General features: G+C 50.0%; 1 protein-coding gene and 1 non-coding gene across 6 annotated transcripts in view; both read right to left on the bottom strand.

The window, feature by feature from the left end:
• Positions 1-21250, bottom strand: part of PKNOX2 (PBX/knotted 1 homeobox 2) — a 259555-nt gene that overhangs the window by 150185 nt on the left and 88120 nt on the right. The gene's annotated exons all lie outside the window — the stretch shown is intronic.
• On the bottom strand, positions 11417-11580 carry LOC136396231 (U1 spliceosomal RNA). The gene has a single exon (XR_010749625.1). It is a non-coding gene; the product is annotated as a U1 spliceosomal RNA (small nuclear RNA).

Raw genomic sequence — 21250 nt, 5'->3', positions numbered from 1 at the left:
TGGGAAGAGAGTCCTGGCTTCTATCCAAGGTCAAAACCTTCATTGGGCTCAAAACCCATTTTCCTGTGTCATTTCAAAAAAAAAATTTTTTTTTTTGCAGCCTTTCTATTTCTTCTTGCATTTATCATTTCCTCCTTCTTTATTGGGTCATTTCCACTGACATGCAAACATACCTCAAAATTGACATACAAACATACCTCCTTTAAATTAATGCTTTCTTGACCCCACACCCTCTTCCATTTTTTATCTCTTTTTTAGTTCTGCTGCAAAGCAAATCTATTCAAAGGAGTCTTTGTCTCCACTTCTCACCTTGGTTTTCTTTTCACTAAATAAAGCTCACTCCAATCACCATTGCACTGATGATGGCCAATTACCAGGAGCACTAATGAATATATCTTGAAGTAAATGGTCATTTCTTTATCCTCATCTTCACCCCCCAGCAGCATTGGCACAATTAGCCAATTGTTCCTTCTCAAACCACTTTCTTACCCAGCTTCTGTGACCTCTCACCACCTTCCCTCCACCCAGTTTTTTCTCACTTCCCGGACACTCCTTCCCATCTCCTTTGCTGGCATTTCCCAAGACACTGGAGCATCTTCAGCACTCTTCCTTTCTGCCTCTTCTCTCCCTGTGTGATCTAACCTAGTCCTGAGGCTCTAAAAACCTTACACCCTCAGGTCTCTCAGATTTACTTCTCCGTCAGTAGCTTTTCACAAATGCCCAGACATCTGCATTCAACTATCTGCTCAACATCTCTATTGTAGTGTCTAAAAGGCAACCCGGCCTTAACATCAATTCAGATCTTTTAATTTCCCTCCTTAAATTCACACACCTGTTCCTGCCAAGTTTCCCCGTCAAGGTAAAAAGTGCCCTCTCCACCCACTTGCTAAAAAGCCATGACTCTCGGTCTGGAAAAGAAGGCTTTTCCCTCAGTTCCATCCAGTTCATCAGGAGCACTCTCAACTCTACTCCCAAAGTCAGTGGGAGGATAACCACCTGAACCCACCACCAACCGCTCTCTTCTAGCTCCATGGCCAAAATCAAGTTCACAGAGTCTCCCATCAGGCCTTCCCAACTCCAGGAAGCAGCTAACATGGTCTTTCTACAGTCGTCAGCTCTCCTCACTCTCCCATATACAGCCCTCCAGTAGGTCCCCCCTCCAGAACTAGATGCCTGTGCATGACTTCCTAAGGCCCTTTGCATGGCATCCATCTGCTTCTCTGATCTCATTTCTCTTATTCTCCTACTCATCTACTCATTCCCAGGCACACGGGTTCAGGCCCATCCTGGTGGCTTTGCTCTTGCTTCTCCTTCTGCTGGAGATGTTTGGATGTTCTTCCCTCCTCTCCATATGTGGCGGCCACCTTCTCATCCACCCAGTTTCCATACAAATACCCTATCCTCAGGAGCCCTCCCCAGTACCACCCAGGGCACACTCTATAGCACCCTACCTTGTCTTTGTCACAGCTGTCATCAGGGCCTACATTTCTTACTTCCATGCTGGCTTTCTATTTAGCCACTCTCTCCCTCACCACTTAGAACAGGAACTCCATGATGGCAGGGCTCTGTCTTGTTTGGCACTATTCTTCGCACCTATGACAATATTTGTTAACTGCCTACATGAAGGAAGGAATCTGTGGCTAGACATGGGGACAGAGGCAGTAAGAGCATAAGAGTGAGGTGTGAGCTGCGTGAGGGCGGGCGCTGCTGTCTCATTCGTCTCTGTGCCCAGGACGGTACCCATAGTAGCACCAGACTCCTCATCAGTGTGTAATAAATATAAACATGTGGGAAGTATGGCATCCTTGGAACTTTTTTTTTTTTTAAGCTAGAAAGACAGGTAGACAGGAAAAGAGAAAGATGAGAAGCATCAACTCGTAGTTGCGGCTCCTTAGTTGTTCATTGATTGCTTCTCATACATGCCTTGACCGAGGGGCTCCAGCTGAGCCAGTGACCCCTTGCTGAAGCCAGCAACCTTGGGCTCAAGCCAGCAACCTTGGGCTCAAGGCAGTGAGCTTGGGGTCATGTCTATGATCTCACGCTCAAGCTGGTGACCCTGTGCTTAAGCCAGAAGAGCCTGTGCTCGAGCTGGCGACCTTGGGGATTTGAACCTGGGTCCTCAGTGTCCCGGTTGACACTCTGTCCAGTGCGCCACTGCCTGGTCAGGCTCAGCACTTCTGAGTGAACCTTTCATCTAAAGCAATATTTTCCGTATATTCTAAACATCCCTGTCAGGTGAGAAAGCCCAGAGGCTGAGAGGTAGCCAGCTCCCACCCCCAGGGCAGTTCTCCTCTCTGCCTGAAGGCTCCCTTTGTCCTCACCATACTCCTTGTTTGCAGGTCCTTACCCATATTCTTGCTGCCTACTTGCTATCACATGGTTGTTTCCCTAGTTTATTGAAAGGTAATAAGTAAATAAATCAATATTCCTTCCGGTTTAGGGCAGAGCTTGCCTCTGTGAACTGGCAGAGCCCCAGTGCATCTGGCCAGCCATGTGGAGGCGGAGAGCTGCCCACGGCATGATGCTCTTCTGTGCTGTCATGAGCGGTGTGACCTTCTCCGGGAGCTAGGATGTGTGATCTACTGCTTGTAAATGACCCTCTCACCCTTCTGGGGTCATTCCTTCTTTTCCTCAGGACTCTGAGGTCATGAAAGGTTGTACACACAGCAGGGAGCAATGTGGACCCCTGAATTAGAAAGAATGGTGCTAGACATGCATCATGTGATCACACAAGTCACCTGAGTTCTGAGAGTCTCTTCTGTAAAGTGAGGGTAATGATAAAAATTAGTTCAAAGAACTAGTATGAAAGTAAATAAGATCATGAATGCAAAGCTCTTGGTAAATGAGAATTGTCATAGATGTGAAGCCCACCAACCCCACCCCTGGCTCTGAGTCAGCATAATACCACCTTCACCATTGTTAAGAGGAAGAAACCTCTCACTTGCCCTGACCTTGATCTTACTCAGAATGTCCAAGAAGACTCTTATTCTGCTGGTTCTTGCTCATGTGACTGTCCATGTCACATGTGTGTCCTAGAAGATAAACTTCCAAAGGGAGTTAGCCACACTATAGGTAAATAAGCACTTATCCAAGCCTTCATTGATTATGGGGGGGGGGGGGGGAACGGCTACAATATGTTAGAGAGCTGAAAGGACCTCATCCAACCCCACCCCCAGAAATCATCAAGTCCTATCTTCTCATTTTGCAAATAAGGAAACTGTAGACCACAAGAGTTCACAGGGTCACCGGGTGACAGCTGGGACTCGGGCCTTCTCCCTCAAGAAGGCACACTGCCCACTTATTCTCATTCCCAAATTCCCTTCCACTGTAGGAAAAACTGTACAAGACACCAGACTGCCAGACATTTCACACCAGAAAGTCTCTCCACCTGAGCCAAAGCTGAGAAACATTTCCTTTGCTCCATTTTTCTTTACCTCTTGGGGAGGAGAGTAGCAGAAGGGAATCTCCTGGACAGAGGGCACCTCAGAGCCAGGGAAACTGGAGGCCAAGACTCAGAACTGCCCTTCTTCTACTCCACACACCCGTCCTCCTCCTCCTATTTGCTCTCCTTCCTTTCACTTTTTCTCCTTTTCTGATTTCATCTGGGCTGTTTGCCTTCTCGGCTGTTTGCTCAGAAGCTGGGCTCTGTTTGCTAAGCCGTTATTCATTTTCATATTACCTGGGATATTTTCAGCAGCTCCTCTGGGTTTTTAGGAGAATTTCAAGTGGTGAGAAGCAATGTGGGCTGTAAAGGCAAACACACACCGTGGCCTGTGAGCCCCACCTGGGGGACTGGCGCAGCGTATCTGCTGCCTTCCTGAGCAGCACAGCCTCTGTCTCCAGGCCTGACACAGCCTCTCACCCTGGGCTCCTGGGGGGCAGCGCATGCTTTTAAGCAAACAGGATGTGAGTTTTCTCAAATCTAAGGTGATGAAGCGAGCTGGCTGGTTTAGGTTTTCAAGTGATGGACCAGGGACACGTAGGGCCTCCCCCTGCAGGACAGCCTGTCTGCACTGCAGCCAGACCTGAGAGAGAGCATCTCAGAGGTGCTTCATCACACACAGAAACAAGGAGTCAGACGCAGAAGCTGATCCCGACTTCTGCAAGCAGTTTCAGGGAAGCACCGGTTCACGGCTCTTCATGCACACTGGGACCCAGTGCTGGGGACCCGACATGAGTGGGGTGACAAAGACGGGAAAGTCCACGAAGAAGAAGGCTGCTCCTCTGGAAGGAAACCGGAGAGCTGTCCCTGGGCCCCACTTACTTGACAAGATCACACCTGAGCAAGCATCTCTTTAGTCCGCAGGTCTGCATAGAACAAGCCCTGAATCCTCTCCATTCTGGACAGGAGAGAGAGGAGGCCACTGAAGAAACATGGGACATGAAACCAGAAGACCTTGACTGAGTCCTGGTTTTCCCAATGTGACTAATATGGCAGTCACTTCAACTTCCCGTGTCTTAGTCCTGTTGATTGTAAAACTGGGACAACAGGCTGCATCGCAGGGTTGATGTGCGCACTGAGATGAGGTGTGTGAGTGCTCATCACGTGGGCAGGGCTTTGCCAGCGTCAGTTATCATTCAACCTGCCAGGCATTTCATCAGCAGATCATTCACCTAAGGATTCAGGGTGAGTGCTGTTGAGACAGACTTAGGAAAAAGACACGAGAGCTTTTTCTGCACAGCCCCATGCTCTCTGAGGCTCAGCACCACCACCACTGCCAGCATTCACCCCTTTCCTCCGGGCCTCCCTGCAATTTGTTCTAAATTTTTTTTTTTTGTATTTTTCTGAAGCTGGAAACAGGGAGAGACAGTCAGACAGACTCCCGCATGCGCCTGACCGGGATCCACCCGGCACGCCCACCAGGGGGCGACGCTCTGCCCACCAGGTGGCGATGCTCTGCCCCTCCGGGGCGTGCTCTGCCTTGACCAGAGCCACTCTAGCGCCTGGGGCAGAGGCCAAGGAGCCATCCCCAGCGCCTGGGCCATCTTTGCTCCAATGGAGCCTCGCTGCAGGAGGGGAAGAGAGAGACAGAGAGGAAGGAGAGGGGGAGGGGTGGAGAAGCAGATGGGCGCTTCTCCTGTGTGCCCTGGCTGGGAATCGAACCCGGGACTTCTGCATGCCAGGCTGACACTCTACCACTGAGCCAACCATCCAGGGCTGTTCTAAATTTTTGAGGGGAGTAGGAGAGAGGCTGGGTTATTGGATATTTGTCCAGTGTAATAAGCAGCCCTGTGTGGCCCTGGGCTGACCATGTTCTCAAGGTCTGTCCCTGTAGAGCTATGCCTGCTGCCCTGCCACTGCAGGCACTGGACAGCGGGAAGACAAGAGCAGGCTCTGAGCAAGGCTGCGGGAGCCGGCGGTGCATCTGTCACAGCAGTGGGAGCAGAGGCTCCCCCCAACTGTGCGGGCCCCTCCGTGGCTGCCATCAGCCACCTCATTTCTGGGCTCTGCAGGCTGAGTGGAGCCAGGAACAAACTCTGGGCCCTGAGCTGGAGCGGGCCTGTAGAGATGTTTCTTCTGAACATTGCAGATTTTTATTTCTTGAGAAAGTTGTCAAGTTGCTACTATCTTTCTCTTAACCCTGCTATTTTCATGACAGGATGGACACTGAGTAATTAAATAGAACTGAAACATTCTGGGGGGAGGGGCCGAGTCACCTCTGAAAACAAAGTAGTTGGCAGAGTGCTGTCAAATATAGTGTTGGTCTGGTAAATGCTGGTAAATGCTGAATGAATGAATGAATGAATGAATGAACGTACAAACGAACGAACGAATGAATAAAGAGAGGAGGAGCCAGGAGCTGAACTAGGTATGCACTCTTACTCCGGATGCAGGTGTGGCTGGAAAGCAACCTGGGCACAATGATGGGAGAAGGCCCACAACAGAAAGGGAAGCGTAGCACACGTGCCCAGGCAGTGTTCAGCATCAGTGAGTCCAGAAGGAAATCGTGACTCTCTTTATAGATGGGATATAATGGACAAATGGGAACTTGGCCTCAGACATAAGGCAGAACCCCATTTTCTAAAACAGAGTAAAACGGCCAAGTTGGATTTGCAGAACTAAACCCAGAACTCCTAAAGCCTCCCTAAGAAGGAAAACCCAGATATATCCTAGAGCCTGGATAGGACATACCCTAAGGGTGAAGTGCCCCCTGCTGCAGGGAGGAGAGGATGGCACAGAGCAGCAAAGTCATTGGAACCTCCTCCCCAGACAGGATAACAGCCCCCTTCTTGAAGGATGCAGAAGTCAAGCAACCAAGTCATCCTTGCACAGCTTTCTGTTTCATCCCCAAGAATGAGGAAGGCTCAACTTGATCCAGCCAAGCAAGAGCCGCGACAAGCCTGGCAAGCCCCTTGCCCAGGGCCTCTCGGGTCAGACATCACCCACCCTACATAGCCCACTCCTGTCAGAGACCCAGATCCAGAGCCCAGGCTGGGGCGGGAGAGCAGGTGTGGTGGTGATTTCCAAGTGCTCCCACTCTCCTCTTTTGGAGACATAAAATGCAGAGGGCAGCCCGGGAGCCCACTTAGGAAAGTGGGCCAGGAGATGGGTGCTCCTTGTTTTAACTTTCGCCTCAGCGGACTCACGAGCTGAGGAAGCCATGCTGACCTCCCAAATAGAGAGGCAAATGGCGGACACAAAATAAAGGTTTTTCCAGGGCACTAGTTGTTCCCTCATGATTCTCTACCCCATGCACCAATTAATGAGAGTCAGAGGAACAGTGAATGAAAGATTTTTAGCTTGGGAACACACACGGAATGACTTCAGGCACGGGGGTGGTAAGAAGAGATATTCAACAAGGGAAAGGCTAACAAATGCCACATGAAAACCTCCAAGTCTGGGCCCTTAAGATAAGGTGTGCTCAGCAGTCTCCCTACTGCAGAAAGAGAGCCACAGCTGGAGTCCAGAAGAAAAAATGTTACTGTCACTCATATGGCTTAGGATTGCTCCCAGGGCAAAGTGGGCCAGAACTAGTTGCAATCTTACTTACAAGGCAGTCCTATACCCATAGAAATTGATCAATCCAGGAACACTGAGGTATCCAAATAGTAGCTATGAGTCCTTAAAGCCTAGGGGAGGAGCTGTTTGTCAGACACACTCCTTAAGAAAGCCAAGAAAACTGTTGATAGGGGAAGGCCATGAGCAGTTCCCGGCTGTGCTCAGGAGCTGGATGTCCTCACCTTCATCTCATCTTGTTTACTGTTGTATCTCCAGTGACAGCATAGATTCTATACCCAGCACGTAGAAAGCCCTTAATAGATATTGTTAAGTGAACCCTAATCTCTAGGAAATTACCTGTTTACTATTTCTCTAGCCAATCAACTGTGGGAACTCACCAAACCTCCAAGGCCCACTACCATGCCCTTACCCCAAAATGTAAATAATGGGCTGCATCTCAATGCCTAAGCATTCTTTTGGGGTTTTTTTGTTTGTTTTGTTTTTGAGAGAGGAAGAGAGAGAGAGAGAGAGATGCATCAACTCGTTGTTCCACTTAGTTGTGCCAGCAACCACAACAGTCCAGGACCATGCTCTACCAAGCGTCCCCAATGGCCCCCTGAGGCCATTTATCTGGCCTCCCGCTGCACTTCCGGAAGGGGCACCTCTTTCATTGGTGGTCAGTGAGAGGAGCACTGTATGTGGCGGCGCTCCAACGGTCTGAGGGACAGTGAACTGGCCCCCTGTGTAAAAAGTTTGGGGACCCCTGCATCCACTTTGCCACCAGCCAGGACCACGCATCTTTTTGAATGCATGCTACCAAATGCTCTTGAAGAGAGCTAGAGCAACCCTCTCCCACCATTCCGCTAAAGAAAAAAGTGACTTTCCTGCCTCCCTTCCAGACTCACTTTCAGTTCCACACTGGACATAGGACACCACATACCTCTGTCAACCAAATGCACCCAGGTAACAAATGGCAGGGAGTTTGCACACCTCTGCAAGCGTTAGCAGGTGGGCTGCACGCCCCACACCTCACACTAATTGTAGCCTGTGTGCTATGATTACAAAATGGAATTAAATGACATGCCAAATTAAAGAGTTATTCTTTCTAATAAATATTTTGCATAGGATGTATTTATAATGGCATTAATTATTTATGCTGCCATATAGAGAAAGCATAAATATAAAGAGAGATCCCAGACGGTTCCTGCAGGAGACATAAAATGAAAATTTCCATCAGAATGATGAATACCTGTGCTCTAACTCTGAGGCTGGGCTGGGGCGGGGGCGGGGGAGATGGAGAGAGAGGGACATCTTGAGAACAAATCTGACAAGCGTTATCAAGGCTTTTGAGGGCAGAATATGTTAAAAATGAAAGTGAGTACAGAAAGTTTAAATATTTAATGCCTGCATTAATTCTAATTCACACTTTCTTTATTTTTCAGATTAAAAATTTACAAGAATTCCCCATCTCTTTCCTCCTCTCCTCCCATGAGGCAATTTGCGGTCACTGTTCCAGGAATCACCTTTAGTAGCACCCAGGTAAAAAATGGCATGAGGAAAGGCCCCCCCCCATCGCTGGCACCTGCCCCCCAGAAGGTCTCCACAGACCCCCTCCAGGAAGTTACTGTTGTTGGGCTTCTGACGCCAGGATGACTGATGGGGCTAAAGCCACATCCCGGCCTCCTCAGCTCACCCCAGCACAGAATTCTCAGCGATGATGCAGCCAAGCTGTGGTTTTAAAGTGCTTGTCCAAATCCAGACCTCGTGGATACAGAAGAAATATCACCACTGACCTGACTCCTCTCTGAAACAAGAGATTTCTGTCACAGGCAGCCCCAGGCGGCCCTCCAGGACCTCATATTCCCAGGCCTCCCAAATCAGCTTTATATTTATATGCCTTAAACAAAGCTGCTGCAGTCAGAATTAATTTAGATGTGAGGAAGAAATGACCTCCTGAAGCTCACCGCGGGGAGAGTGAGAAGCACCAGGGCGTTCCTCGTGCATCCATTCCGGCTCCCAGCTTCGGCCCCATTCCCAGCCCAGCACTAAACGGGCAGGCAAACCCCCCTCGTAACAACACAACATACATCTGTGTTCCTTCAGAAAGTGCTTCCCCACGTCGCATCTGACCCCACAGTGCCATGAAACCTTCCTCGCACACATAGGAAACCCAGGTTCTGAAATGTCAGGTAGCAGGTCCAAGGCCTCCCTATCCTAAATTTAAAATTCTTCCCACTGTTAACATGCAGCCTCTCTTGCATAGGGTTCCCAAATCCTGGACACAGAAGGGAAAGAAAAACTGGATCAGGAGATGCTTCTTAACTCTGCTCCCTGATTTCTGAGCAGCTAAATAAATGCACAGTGGGACTGTTTTCAGAGGTGAGACAATGTGGGGGGGGGGGGATCCACCAGGTCCTTGTTTCTGTCTTCCTTCTGACCATTAGGGCTGAAGACCCTCAGAAGAGAGTTGTTGACAAAGTTATCTCAAAGGCCCAACAGTTCTCAGACCCTTTGGACTATAACTGTCAGATACTGACGTGGCCTTTGCTCCCTTCCCTGCCTCAGCATTCCACCCCCTCCCATCACCTACCACAAATTCCTGCGCGGAGCACCTTCATAAATAGCTCTGATTAACTTCGTCTTCTAATCAGCCTCTGCTCACAGACATTCCCTACCTCAGCCCACTGCTCCTCTTGTGTCTACTGATCGACCAAGTGCCTGTGAATCAGCAAAGAAAGCACATACATGCACACACACGCGCGTATGCATGCACACGCAATGCACACATGTGCACAGGGGCTCCCTCCATCAGGAAACTGAGCTCAGCCTGTGGTGGGGATCAGATTGTTGGGAGTGGTTCGAGGTTGTTTATTGTTTTTACTCCCAGGTACCTGCTGGAGGGGGGCCTGCCCTTTAAATGAGATGAGCAGAGCTAGAAATCATCCCAGCTTAACATCTGGAGAGCAGAATCCCTCTGAGCGGCTCCGTCTTCCTCTCTCTCCTGTGATTCAGACAGACTCCTTCTGGAGGGCAAGGAAGAGAGGCTCAGCCAGGCAGAGAGCAGGACTGCATGAGCTCCGAGCTACTCTTCTCTGGCTAGGCCCCTGGGGACAAGCATATCCTGAGACAGAGGACAGATCTGCAGGGTGCGGGAGCACACAGACGCACACGTGGGCAGAAGGGTGGGAGGCCAGTGTTTTAGCTTCACCAACAAGCCTCCCTACTGGTTGTGCAGTTTTCATGAGGTGGGGGTGGGGGGTGGAGGTAGCAGAAAAGAGTATACTTTAGAGCAGTGGTCCCCAACCTTTTTTGGGCCATGGACCGGTTTAATGTCAGAAAATATTTTCACGGACTGGCCTTTAGGGTTGGATGGATAAATGTATCACGTGACCGAGACAAGCGTCAAGAGTGAGTCTTAGACGGATGTAACAGGGAATCTGGTCATTTTTTAAAAATAAACATCGTTCAGACTTAAATATAAATAAAACGGAAATAATGTAAGTTATTTATTCTTTCTCTGTGGACCGGTACTGGTCCGCGGCCCGGGGTTTGGGAACCACTGCTTTAGACCAGTGGTAGTCAACCTGGTCCCTACCGCCCACTAGTGGGCATTCCAGCTTTCATGGTGGGCGGTAGCGGAGCAACCAAAGTATAAATAAAAAGATAGATTTAACTATAGTAAGTTGTTTTATAAAGATTTATTCTGCCAAACTTAGCAAAAATCGACATAAAGTACTTGATAAGTAATTATTATTATATGCTTTAACTTGCTGTAACTCTGCTTTATAGAGTTACTTCCCTACTTTATAAATCACCATTACTATGGAACCAGTGGGCGGTTAGAAAATTTTACTACTAACAGAGATAAGAAAGTAGGCGGTAGGTATAAAAAGGTTGACTACCCCTGCTTTAGACAAATGAATAGACTGATGAGGTTCCATGCTGTGGCTGATGTAAAGACAGTGATACAATCACAGTGCTGACACCTGAGGAATAAAGTCCCTTTCCTTCCCGGGGGTCCACACAGCCCTTCTGACCTACATAAAAACCAAGAGAGAGTCGATGTCTGCAAGAGGCCTACACCTAGGATCCTGGAGCAGTGTGTAGCACATTATAGTCATTCTTATTTCTCTCACTTCCCCCTGTTTTATTCTCATTTCTTTGTGCTAAAAAAATAACTTAAAACCTGGCTTGAGAACAGGAAGAAAGTACTGGCCCCCAGATCCTGTGTGTGTATTGGCTTTGCTGCTCTAAGGAAAGTGGCTCAGGGGCAGAAACCCCACCAAGAATCTCTGTGGCTGAGCGTGAGGGGTACTGCCCACCAGCGACTGGGTCTGGGTGCCCAGGAGAGAAGTAAGAAGAAACGCCCTCCCTCCTTAGGGGGAGGAGCCCCTGGCAAACTGAACCGGCCTCATCTTAATTCAACAACCTACTTTTATTCCTAAAAAGCTATTTTATTTCTTTTTGTTTTTCTTTTAGGGGAGAGCACTAATGCAGTCCCCCACTACCACAAATTATGCAGTTGACTTTCCCACATTTGGGGAAATGGCAGGGGTCAGCACATCCAGAGTGCAGTGGATAAGCCTCGTCCTGGGAAAATCACCTTTGTGATCGTGGTATCTCCCCTGCGAGGTAAGTATTAAAAACAGCTATTTTCAGAGGAACTAATATCCTCTTCCCAGTTCCAGCCTAGCCCTCACTCCTCCAAAAGAGCAGGCCTGTCTTACAGTCCCTCCTGCAAGTATTTTACTTGTTTGGGGACATTGAAAGGTTTGGGAGTGAAGGAAATCACAATTGATAAATGCCTTCAAGTGACAGTGAGACATACACCCCCACCTCAGAGGCATTCTCCTGGAAATTGGGTAAAATGAGAAAGCAAAGGGGTGGGGAGTCAGGGGGCTGCCAAGCTCTGTGACCTTAGACAAGTCACTTAACTTGGCAGAGCCTCAGATTTTTTCTTTTCAACAGTATAGAAATCTCTCCCGCACGAGGGGTTCATTTTCCTAACCTGGTGCTTACTGAGTTCCTCTTGCGTGCTGGTCATTACGACAGTTATGTCATTCAGTTCTCACAAGAACCCGTGAGAAGGGAACACTTCCTCGGTCCTAAGAGAGGAAGAGAGGAGACAGCTGTGTGGAGGGCCCGTGACCGCCTGTGGGCAGAGACCGGGCTCCGCAGCTGGGAGGGGCCCGGTGTTCTGCTCCACAGCCTGCACACTCGCCAGTCACCACAGCTGTCTCCCGATGGGCGGATGAGGTCATGGATACCCCAGGCCTTTGGAAAGTTTCGAGCCTGGAGAATATGAGGTGTTATTTCTGAAAGTTTGGACAGTGGGAAAGAGAGGGGCACTTTTCCTTTTTTTAAGCTTCCCCATTCAAGGTCCTCTTTTTAGACACTTGGCAGCCAGAATTCTCTCCTCCCCTTGGTCTAGAAGCATTATCTCACTTGTTAGAGATGATCCATAAACCTGGGGGCAGTTGGCAGTGGGGACAGAGCTGTGAGGGCCTCACTCACTCCCTCTGCCCTGGCCCTCTGAAGGTCCAGGCCAGGGCCTGTCTGGCAGCTGACCCCCATGTCTCCATCTGGAATGGAGGGAATCTGAGGGAAGCAGAGCACAGGCAGGGGCAGCGGTGGTGGAGCAGGAAGGCAGAGACCCAGGTTGGGGGTGCCTGCGACCGAGAGCGGGAACAAAGGGGGGAAGCTGGGCCCTGGCACCAGCGTCTCAGACACTGAACTTCTTGTAGCCTGAGTTTGCCCGGGTGAGTTTGATGGTGGGCTTTAATCAGGGTGCCGCAGTCACATGTTTAAGAAGCCCTCAGTTAAACTTGGTTTTCTTTAGTGCTGGACTTCTTAAAATGTTTAAAATTGTACTGAGCCCTGTAACTCTTCAGAAGTGGGTGTTGGAACGTCTCCCACCTTCTTCAAGTCCGCTGTGCGGCAGAGCCCGCTTTAACAAGTGCTGATCTAGGGCAACTCTCCCATGTCACAGATAGAGACAAGGAGGGTGGGGACCTATGCGGCTTCTGCACTGGCCACCATCCTGAGTGCTCTCATCCCTGGGAGCTGAGAACCACGCCACACCTGGGTCTAGGGGTTAGAGAAATGTGTGGCTGATGCTGTGGAGCATGGAAGACAGGACAGCTGCCCCTCCTTCCAAGGGGGTGGGGCTATAATGGAGTGAGGCTTCTTGAAAGTGAGGAGCATGTAAAAGAGTAGAGGAGTGACACAGCTAGACAGGTCACCCCAAGAACAGTCTCTGCCTGCCCTAAGTCTTAGCAAGGACCACCCCGGTCACTTCTCAGGTTCCAAGTCCCAGTCCCCAACCCTGAAGTCATTAGACCTACTCAGAGACACTATCTCCGACCTCAGTTTCCCCACTTGCTAATGACTCCTTTCTGAAACAAAGCCCCATGGTTTCTGAAGCCAGACAGCAAGCTCGGGGAGGAGAGACTGGTAAATGAGGCCCTCTGCCCAGGGATGGAGGCTGCACGGTTCCCAGGCCTCAGTCCTTCTCCGGGAAATGGGCCAAGGTCCCTGCAGCGCCTAGTCTGCATCTGCTCTAATGAGTCTCCCTTCTGATAATATCAGATGGGGCACCAACTTGCTCAGGTCCAAGGAGCTTATTCCTAAGGGGTTTGAGAAAAGTGGCCTTCCCCACCCTCTAACTATGAGGAGAAGACTGGTTGTCACCTTGTCTTTTCCTGAGGGTGGGGCAAATAGGATTCTGATGTCCTGAAAGAGCTGGAGGGAAGGGCCAGAGTGGAGACCTGGAGAAGCCCGCTCCCCATTTTATATTCGTTATATATCACTCCGGGACTTTCTCCTCCCAGTTCCGAGCCCAGCCAAGGCAGCTGTTGTCCAGACCCAGACAAAGACCTGATACTTCTTCCAGCCAGGCAGTCTGGGAGGTCTGTGGATAGGTGGGGGTGAGGGATGGCCAAGAGAGAGGGCAAGGAGGAGCCTGGACAGGAAGAGTCGGCATGTCTTGTTCTCTGGTCCACGCCCTTTGTGCTAAGACAAGGCTCGAGATCGTCACTTTCTGTGGGGCCCCGCCGGCCCTCGGACAGCCTCCCCCTCCTGCTTTGCTCCTCAGCCACATGCCCTTGGGCTGAGCTAAGTCCAGAACCCGGCTGAGTAGGGGAATTGTTCTGAGAAAGTGGCCCGTTGGCTGGTTGCTATGGAAACCGACATACCACAGTGCTGACCCCGGAGAGGTTTAGCACGCTCCCCCAGCAGGGATGCCAGCAGCTGGACTGCAGCTGTTACAGCCTAAGTGGGGGCTGGAGCCGCTGCCAGCAGTCCCTGCTGTTTGCCCAAACTAGTCCGGCAGCAGCTCCCCCTATTTGCTCCCACCCCTAATCTTTGTGCAGCCTCCCTCTTCCACAGCCAGGAAGGGAGCTGTGGAGTCTGTCCTGGCTGGAGGAGGTGGGCATGGGGAACAGAGCCTGACTCTAGAAGGAGCGTGGTACAACCTTAAAGAACAGTGTCGCATCCTCCCATTGCATTTCTGGGTAAACTAAGGCTCAGCCACACAGCCAGCATGGCAGGACTTTGCCTCTGGTCCTCCCAGCAGCAACTGGGCACCGCTATGGAGTGTTAGCTCTGTGTGGACAGAAGCATTTAACCAGCACCACTCCCTGATACAACAATGGGGGGTGAAGGGTGTTACTGACCGGACAAAAGGAGCATCAAAAAATTGATCACAGAAATGGAAAGAGGATACACAAAGAAGAAAAGAAGAGTGGGTTGGGGAGCAGTAGGGGATGGGAAGCAGAGAAAGTTAGAGGAGGCGAGTAGGGAGGAGAGATGCCCCGTGAGGTGAGGAGAGGCTAGACTCCAGCTAGGTTCTGAGCCCCTCCCTCCCCAAAGCAGCAGGCAGCCTGAGGCCTGATTGCTTTAGAAAGGAGAGGAAGGGGGAGCAAAGGTGGAGTGGGTATTAAGATTGTTTGGGGAGGCATCTCTTGGCATCCCATAATGCCTTGAACTCCCCAAGTCGCCTAAAGCAAACGCACTCCCTGCCTCCCCTGTTGTGTGAAGCAGCTAGACAGTCCAGGCTGAGTTGTGCAGGGCACTCAACAACAACCCCAGCAGGCGGGCTGAGGCGGAACTCCCTGCCCCTGGGTATGGGCGCCCTCTCAGCCATCCTTCCTTGCACAAGCAGCCAGAGCACACACTTCCTTTCAGACCCCTGCACAATCTGCCTCGCACCGGGTGTGTTCTGACCCTCATCATCACCCCTTAAGGTTACTTCCTGCTCCTGCAGGTGGACGTGCAGCCTATCCCCTCTTCCAACTCCCCTGTCTTGTCTAGAACTGGGTTCCAAGTCAGTGCCGTTTGAGCAGGTGACTCTCTTCTCTCTTCCCTAACCGGTCTCACTGCTCCTCATGAATTGACACCCTTTTTCATACCCTTCCCCTCCAGCCACTCTAAAATCACTGGTTGAAGGGGGCTGAGGGGGTGCTGCATCTTCTGGTCCTTTTGAGCTGTGGGAAGTTGATCTCTTTTTGAAGGCTTCTTCACTCCACAGACAGGTCTCCAGGAACAACTTGGGAAGTTGCCAACATCATTACATGCTATAATCAAAGACCTAGCTCTGCAATAGGCCAGCAGCTTGCTCTTCCTCATATCACCTTTGTAACAAAAATCTGGTATCTTAGCTGAGTGATTGCTATTATGTTTGCAGAGCCAATAACAATAGCACCAGAGCTGATGCCCTGCTCCTCTCTGCCTCTCTACCCTCTGAGCAAGATCGGCTGGTCAGTTACAGATGCTCAGCCTTGACTTGGGGGTGAGACACACCAGCTGAAGAGCCTGGAGTTCCTGCCCTTGGCCAGTGAGACAATCAAGGCATTTACTGAGCAATCAACTCTGCTCCTAGTGCCGTGGGTGTGGCTGTACAGAGGGCTTGTGAAAGAAGTCTTGGGCAAGGATCCCTGAACAGAAGATATTTGCAGTCTCAACAGAAGACAAGACTGAACTACTACGTGAAACAGAGACAAGCCGGTGCCCAGCAGCAGAGCACCCTGCGTGCTTATGCAATGGGAGCGGAGGCACTGCGTTCTCCGGGAGAAGGTATGTCCACAGGAGAGTCCTGCCCATCTCCTGAGGCCGAGTACAGGCGTGCACTTGGTAGAAATGGCTCTTTGAGCAAACTGTGATGGTGAGGGCGAAAGTAGATCTACAAAACCATCCAGATGGTAAAACCAGAGCTTCCCTCTATCTCTCCTCTTTGGAAAATACAGGTACACAATTATCTGACTCTAGGAAGCAGCAGCTTCCCATCCTGGCAGCTCGTATCTCTTCACCTGCACCAGCCCGCACAAGGTGAGAAGTGGGCCATAAGACCCAGGGTGGGAATCACTTTGGAACTTGGTCACATCTCACCTGAATGATGACCAGTATTTAATCTTTCACATCACTCTCTCATTTTTTTTAAGTGAGGGTAGGGTATATGGAGACAGACTCCCACATGACCCTCAGCTGGGATCCATACAGCAACCCCTGTCTGGGGCCGATGCTCTGCCCATCTGGGCTGCTCGCAATAGCTATTTTTATCACCTGAGGTGAAGGCTCCATGGAGCTATCCTCAGCACCCAGGGCCAAAGTGCTCAAACCAATCGAGCCATGGCTGCAGAAGGGTAAGAGAGAAAGAGAGAGTGAGAGAGAGAGAAGGGGGACAGAAGCAGGAGAGGGCGGAGAAGCAGATAGTTGCCTCTCCTGTGTGCTCTTACTGGGACTCAAACCTGGGACGTCCACACAATGGGTCGATGCTCTACCACTGAGCCAACTGGCCAGGCTGGTTAAATTCTCTAATTTAAATCCCTACTACCTCCTGTGACATTCATTGGAATGTTACAAATGATGAGAGAGAGGCCCGAGGAGGTAAGATGCTGACCTGATATCATGCAGTTAGAAGCAGCAAAGCCAGAATTCATCCAAGGCCATTGGCCGTGGGTCCATCCCCATCCCAATACTCCGCAAGTCCTTCCCATCAGTTTTGTTTCTTACAGGACTCAGTACACAGTTGTTCAGAAAACATCTCATACAGTAGAAAAGCATAAAGTTGCTCTAAAGGCCATGGCAATACATTCAGCTGTGTCCATGTACATGGTGGGAGGCTAGAGGGTGCGGCCAGAGCCTGCACGAGCAGCCAGCTTCTGAGGAGACAGCCACTCCCAGGGGCTGAGCTGCCATTTTGAAGAGATAGTGGCAAAAGAAATGGAACTAATTTTAAGTTAAATTAGTTCTCTGTTTTAGAAGTACCGTGTGAGATGCTTCTAAAGCATCCTCACAACTTCCAACCTATGTATGCAGCAAACATCTTTCTGATTAAAAAAGAAAAATTGAAGGGAGAAAATGTGTGGGAGAGTAAGTGGGTTGGGACAATCAGCAGAGAGTGGTCATGTGTTGAGGAGCAGAGGGCAGGGAGATGACACAGGGCCAATCAGGCCCCCAGCCAGGCTCGCTCAGCAGGGTCCATGGCTGAGTGACTGATCAGTACTCCGAAGCAGGAGAAGGGGGGCCCTGCCCAGGATCCTGAGAGGAAGAAAGGCCAACAATGCCCTTCAGCTAGAGCAAAGGGCATAGTTTTGAGCAGGAGCGCTAAGGAGCCAGGCTCAGTGTACAAGAGCAGGGCAGTGACCTGTATGCACAGGGCCTGGGGACACTGCACACTGGCGGGGACTTCCCCACACAATAGCGGCACTCAGGGTACCCGACAGAAAGAGCCCATACTCCTGGTGCACAGAGTGGCTTACAACCAGAGCCACAGGTGGAACAAAAAGGTTACTTTATTGGTCACTTATTACAGGATTTTTTAAAAATGTTGGAGCTGGTGGAGATTTTAGGGACCACTTTGTATGTGTCCTGGCTTGGGGCCTAGAACACCACAGATGCCCCCATAAAGTGTATGCAATCAATGAATGAATGAGTGAATGGAGAGAAACACAGAATTCTGAAGTCTACAACTGATATTTATGATGATGTGCTGAGACCCCAAGACAGTACTGAACCAGGAGAAAACTGCTCTGAACACTGTGAACTGCCTTTCAAGCTCACATCTGAGAGCCAGTGCTCCGAGTAGGATAATTCCTGGGGAATCAGAATCCAACACAATTCTGGCTGGCCACCCTGCATGGAGTTCCTAGTATGTGGCAGACATCCTGTAGTACTTCACTGCCCCTTCCATCCAGAATAGAATGAGGTGCATGGTGGCGGTCACAGCTCTGCCGCTGCTGCCGCTGAGGCTGCACAGAAGCCAGGCTGCAGCAGAAGCCCAGGGCCAGAGACATGCTCCCTGCATCTCTAGGGTCCCAAACAATTTCTGGTGTGTGTTAAAGAGGACCAGGATGCCCCCCTCCCACCTGGATCAGTGGAGTCCTCCAGCACCCCACCCCACCCCCATCGCTGGGGAGCAGAGGAGGGGCCTGAGGCTGCCACAAGTCTTCTCTCCCCTGCCATCTCCTCTGCGGCTCTCTCACCGGCCCTGTTTTTCAGACCTCTAGTAATAAAAACAAGCCAATAAAATGAACATGAAAATATATTCATTAGGATTTATAATGCTCATTAAAACTGCCTGCGTACGAAAGCATGACTTAGCTTCATATAAGTGGGGAAAAATGCAAATTATACAGCATGCAAAGAAGATATTTTCCTAATCGTCCAATCAAATGTCAGCCCAATTATCTGTAGCCAACCCAGTGGGTTAAAATGATACTCTCTCTCCTTGGACACAGTGAGGCGCCGGAAAGTGTTTCATTTTAATAAAAATGAAATCTGGACCCTGCAGAAAACCAGCTTCACTAATGATGTGTTTACACAGAGAAAGACAATTTCTAGTTAATGGTGATTACTACCGAGAACAAATTAAACTTCCCGGAGTATATGGGTTAGAGATAATGGGAAAGGGGGAAAAGTTATGGTTTTAGTGTGTGCATGGCGGCATGGGGGGACGGGGGGACAGGAAGAAAGAAGCTGAGGAAACTTCAGAAGGAAGTTGAGGGGGCAGGGGTGCTGGAGTAGGTGCCGAGGAGAGAGCTTGAGAGGCTGGCTGCATCGGTTCTGCTGGGACCCAGCCATCGGCTCAGGCAGTGGGCACTGGCAGCTGGCTCTGGGCTCTCAAAGCCACAGGCTGGCCACTTTCAGCTGGGGTAAGGTCCCATTCACTCTGCAAGTTCAGACCCCGGGAATCCACCATTCCTTCCTTCTTGGGAAAGCAGGTTACTGATTCCTACCATTCCCTGGTCATTGGGAAAGGGGAAAGGGGTTCTTATTTCATCCCCACTGGCTTAATGATGGCAAAGACTGAGGCAGGCCTGGGCCTCAGAGCCCTCACGAAAAGCCAGTGGCAAACAAACTTGAGATGGGCAATGGAGGAAGCAAAACAGACAGGAGATAGAATGAGAAAATAACAGTCATGATGATAACATAACTTCACCTACCCTTTACCAAGTCCTGACACCTGGTGGGCACTGTTCTAAAACACAATCAATTTTTATCCTTACCCGTGGGGCAGTATTATCATCTTCTTCCTCGTTTTCAAAGCAAAACTGAGGCCAAAAGATATTACCTAACTGCTCAATGTCACATGCCTAGTAAGAGAAGAAGTTGGGTTTCTATACAGATCTGTCTTATTCCAACAGCTATGCTCCTAACCATTAGGCTACACTATCTTGTTGAAATAAATGTGGAGCCCTTAACTATTGGTATCCTGCAGGCCAATTCACTGCCCGCCCAGCCCATGCACTCAACTTCCTATCCATTCCTTTGGCCACTGGAAGCCACAAAGACACTCTTTTAACAGCAAAATCTCCAGAACTGGCAAGCCCTTCTTCCCTCTCCCGCCCCCCTCTCCCCCACCTCCGACAGCCAGGTGAGCAGGGCAGGGAGGAGGGAAGGAAGCCAGGATTCTTCCGGTGTACAGTTTTAATGTATATTCTTTCGTAAACAAGAATAATCATTTGTGAACAGGCCCAGATGCAAACAGTCCCCAAATCAGGAATTTGAGCTCAGAGGCACAGAATAATACAGCTTTGGGGAAGATTTAATAATAGTAAAATTAAAATTATAACTGAAGCATAATGAAGAATGTGGTACAAACAGGCACTGCAAAAGAAAAAAAGAAAAGAAACCCTGCATAGATTAGCCCCTATGGAATAGTGATTGGTTGAGAGCAACAGTAAACAATGCACAGAAATGCAACTTAATTATCTCACAATTCTTAACATTCCACCAAAGCCACGAGGAAGCTTTGATGTTAGCAGCAGCCAGGCAGCGGCAGCAACTGCTCGTCTGTGTCCTCTGCTCCAGGAGGAAGATCATTACTAAGAATTGTGCGACCACTCCAGCAGCGGAGCCAGAGCAGAGCAGTGGGATTGATCTGCTGGCAAACCAGGAAGTGGACAAGAAAGCATCTGCCCGGGGCTATGAAGTCAGGGGAGTAAGTGGACAAAAAGGAAGCTCTGAGGATTGGGCACAAGGATCAGGACACTGGTGGGGAAGGATCAGCCGACAATATGTCCCAAGAGCTAAGTGGAAAGGCCTCCTTGGGGAGCCCCATCTGTCAGCCCCAAGATTGGCTTAGTGAGAACTAAGTACTTGCTGCCTGTCCCCAACCCAAACACACACACAGTGAGTGCCACCTGGTCGGGAATGTCTGTGTTATTCTTGGGTTTTCCCATGTGGTACCCAGCCAGAGTTCTGCGCAGTTGGGGAAGAGACTAGAGAAAAGATGATGCTTGATTCTGAATCAAATGTCTCTCTCTCTCTCTCTCTCTTTTGTGACAGAGACAGAGAGAGAGAGAGAGACAGAGAGAAGGACAGATAGAGACAGACAGGCAGGAAGGGAGAGAGATGAGAAGCATCAATTCTTCATTGCGGCTCCTTAGTTGTTCATTGATTGCTTTCTCATATGTGCCTTGACTGGGGGGCTGCAGCACAGTGAATGACCCCTTGCTCAAGCCAGTGACCTTAGGTTTCAAGCCAGCGACCTTTGGGCTTAAGCCAGTGACTACGGGGTCATGTCTATGATCCCATGTTCAAGCCAGCAACCCTTCGCTCAAGCTGGTGAACCTGTACTCAAGCCGGATGAGCCCACGCTCAAGCTGATGACCTCAGGGTTTCGAACTTGGGTCCTCTGCATCCCAGTCTGATGCTCTGTCCACTGTGCCACCGCCTGATCAGGCAATCAAATGTCTCTTTTAAGGATGCTTCTGATGATATCTGAAGAGACGATTCAGTGGACATCCAAAGCCCAGCTCTAAGAGTCCATGGTCCACTTTCTCTCTTCTGAACTCATTCCAGAACATGGCA

The sequence above is a fragment of the Saccopteryx leptura genome, chromosome 2, assembly GCF_036850995.1.
Source record: "Saccopteryx leptura isolate mSacLep1 chromosome 2, mSacLep1_pri_phased_curated, whole genome shotgun sequence".
Taxonomy (NCBI): Eukaryota; Metazoa; Chordata; class Mammalia; order Chiroptera; family Emballonuridae; genus Saccopteryx; species Saccopteryx leptura.
This window is presented reverse-complemented; position numbering and strand designations above follow the sequence as displayed.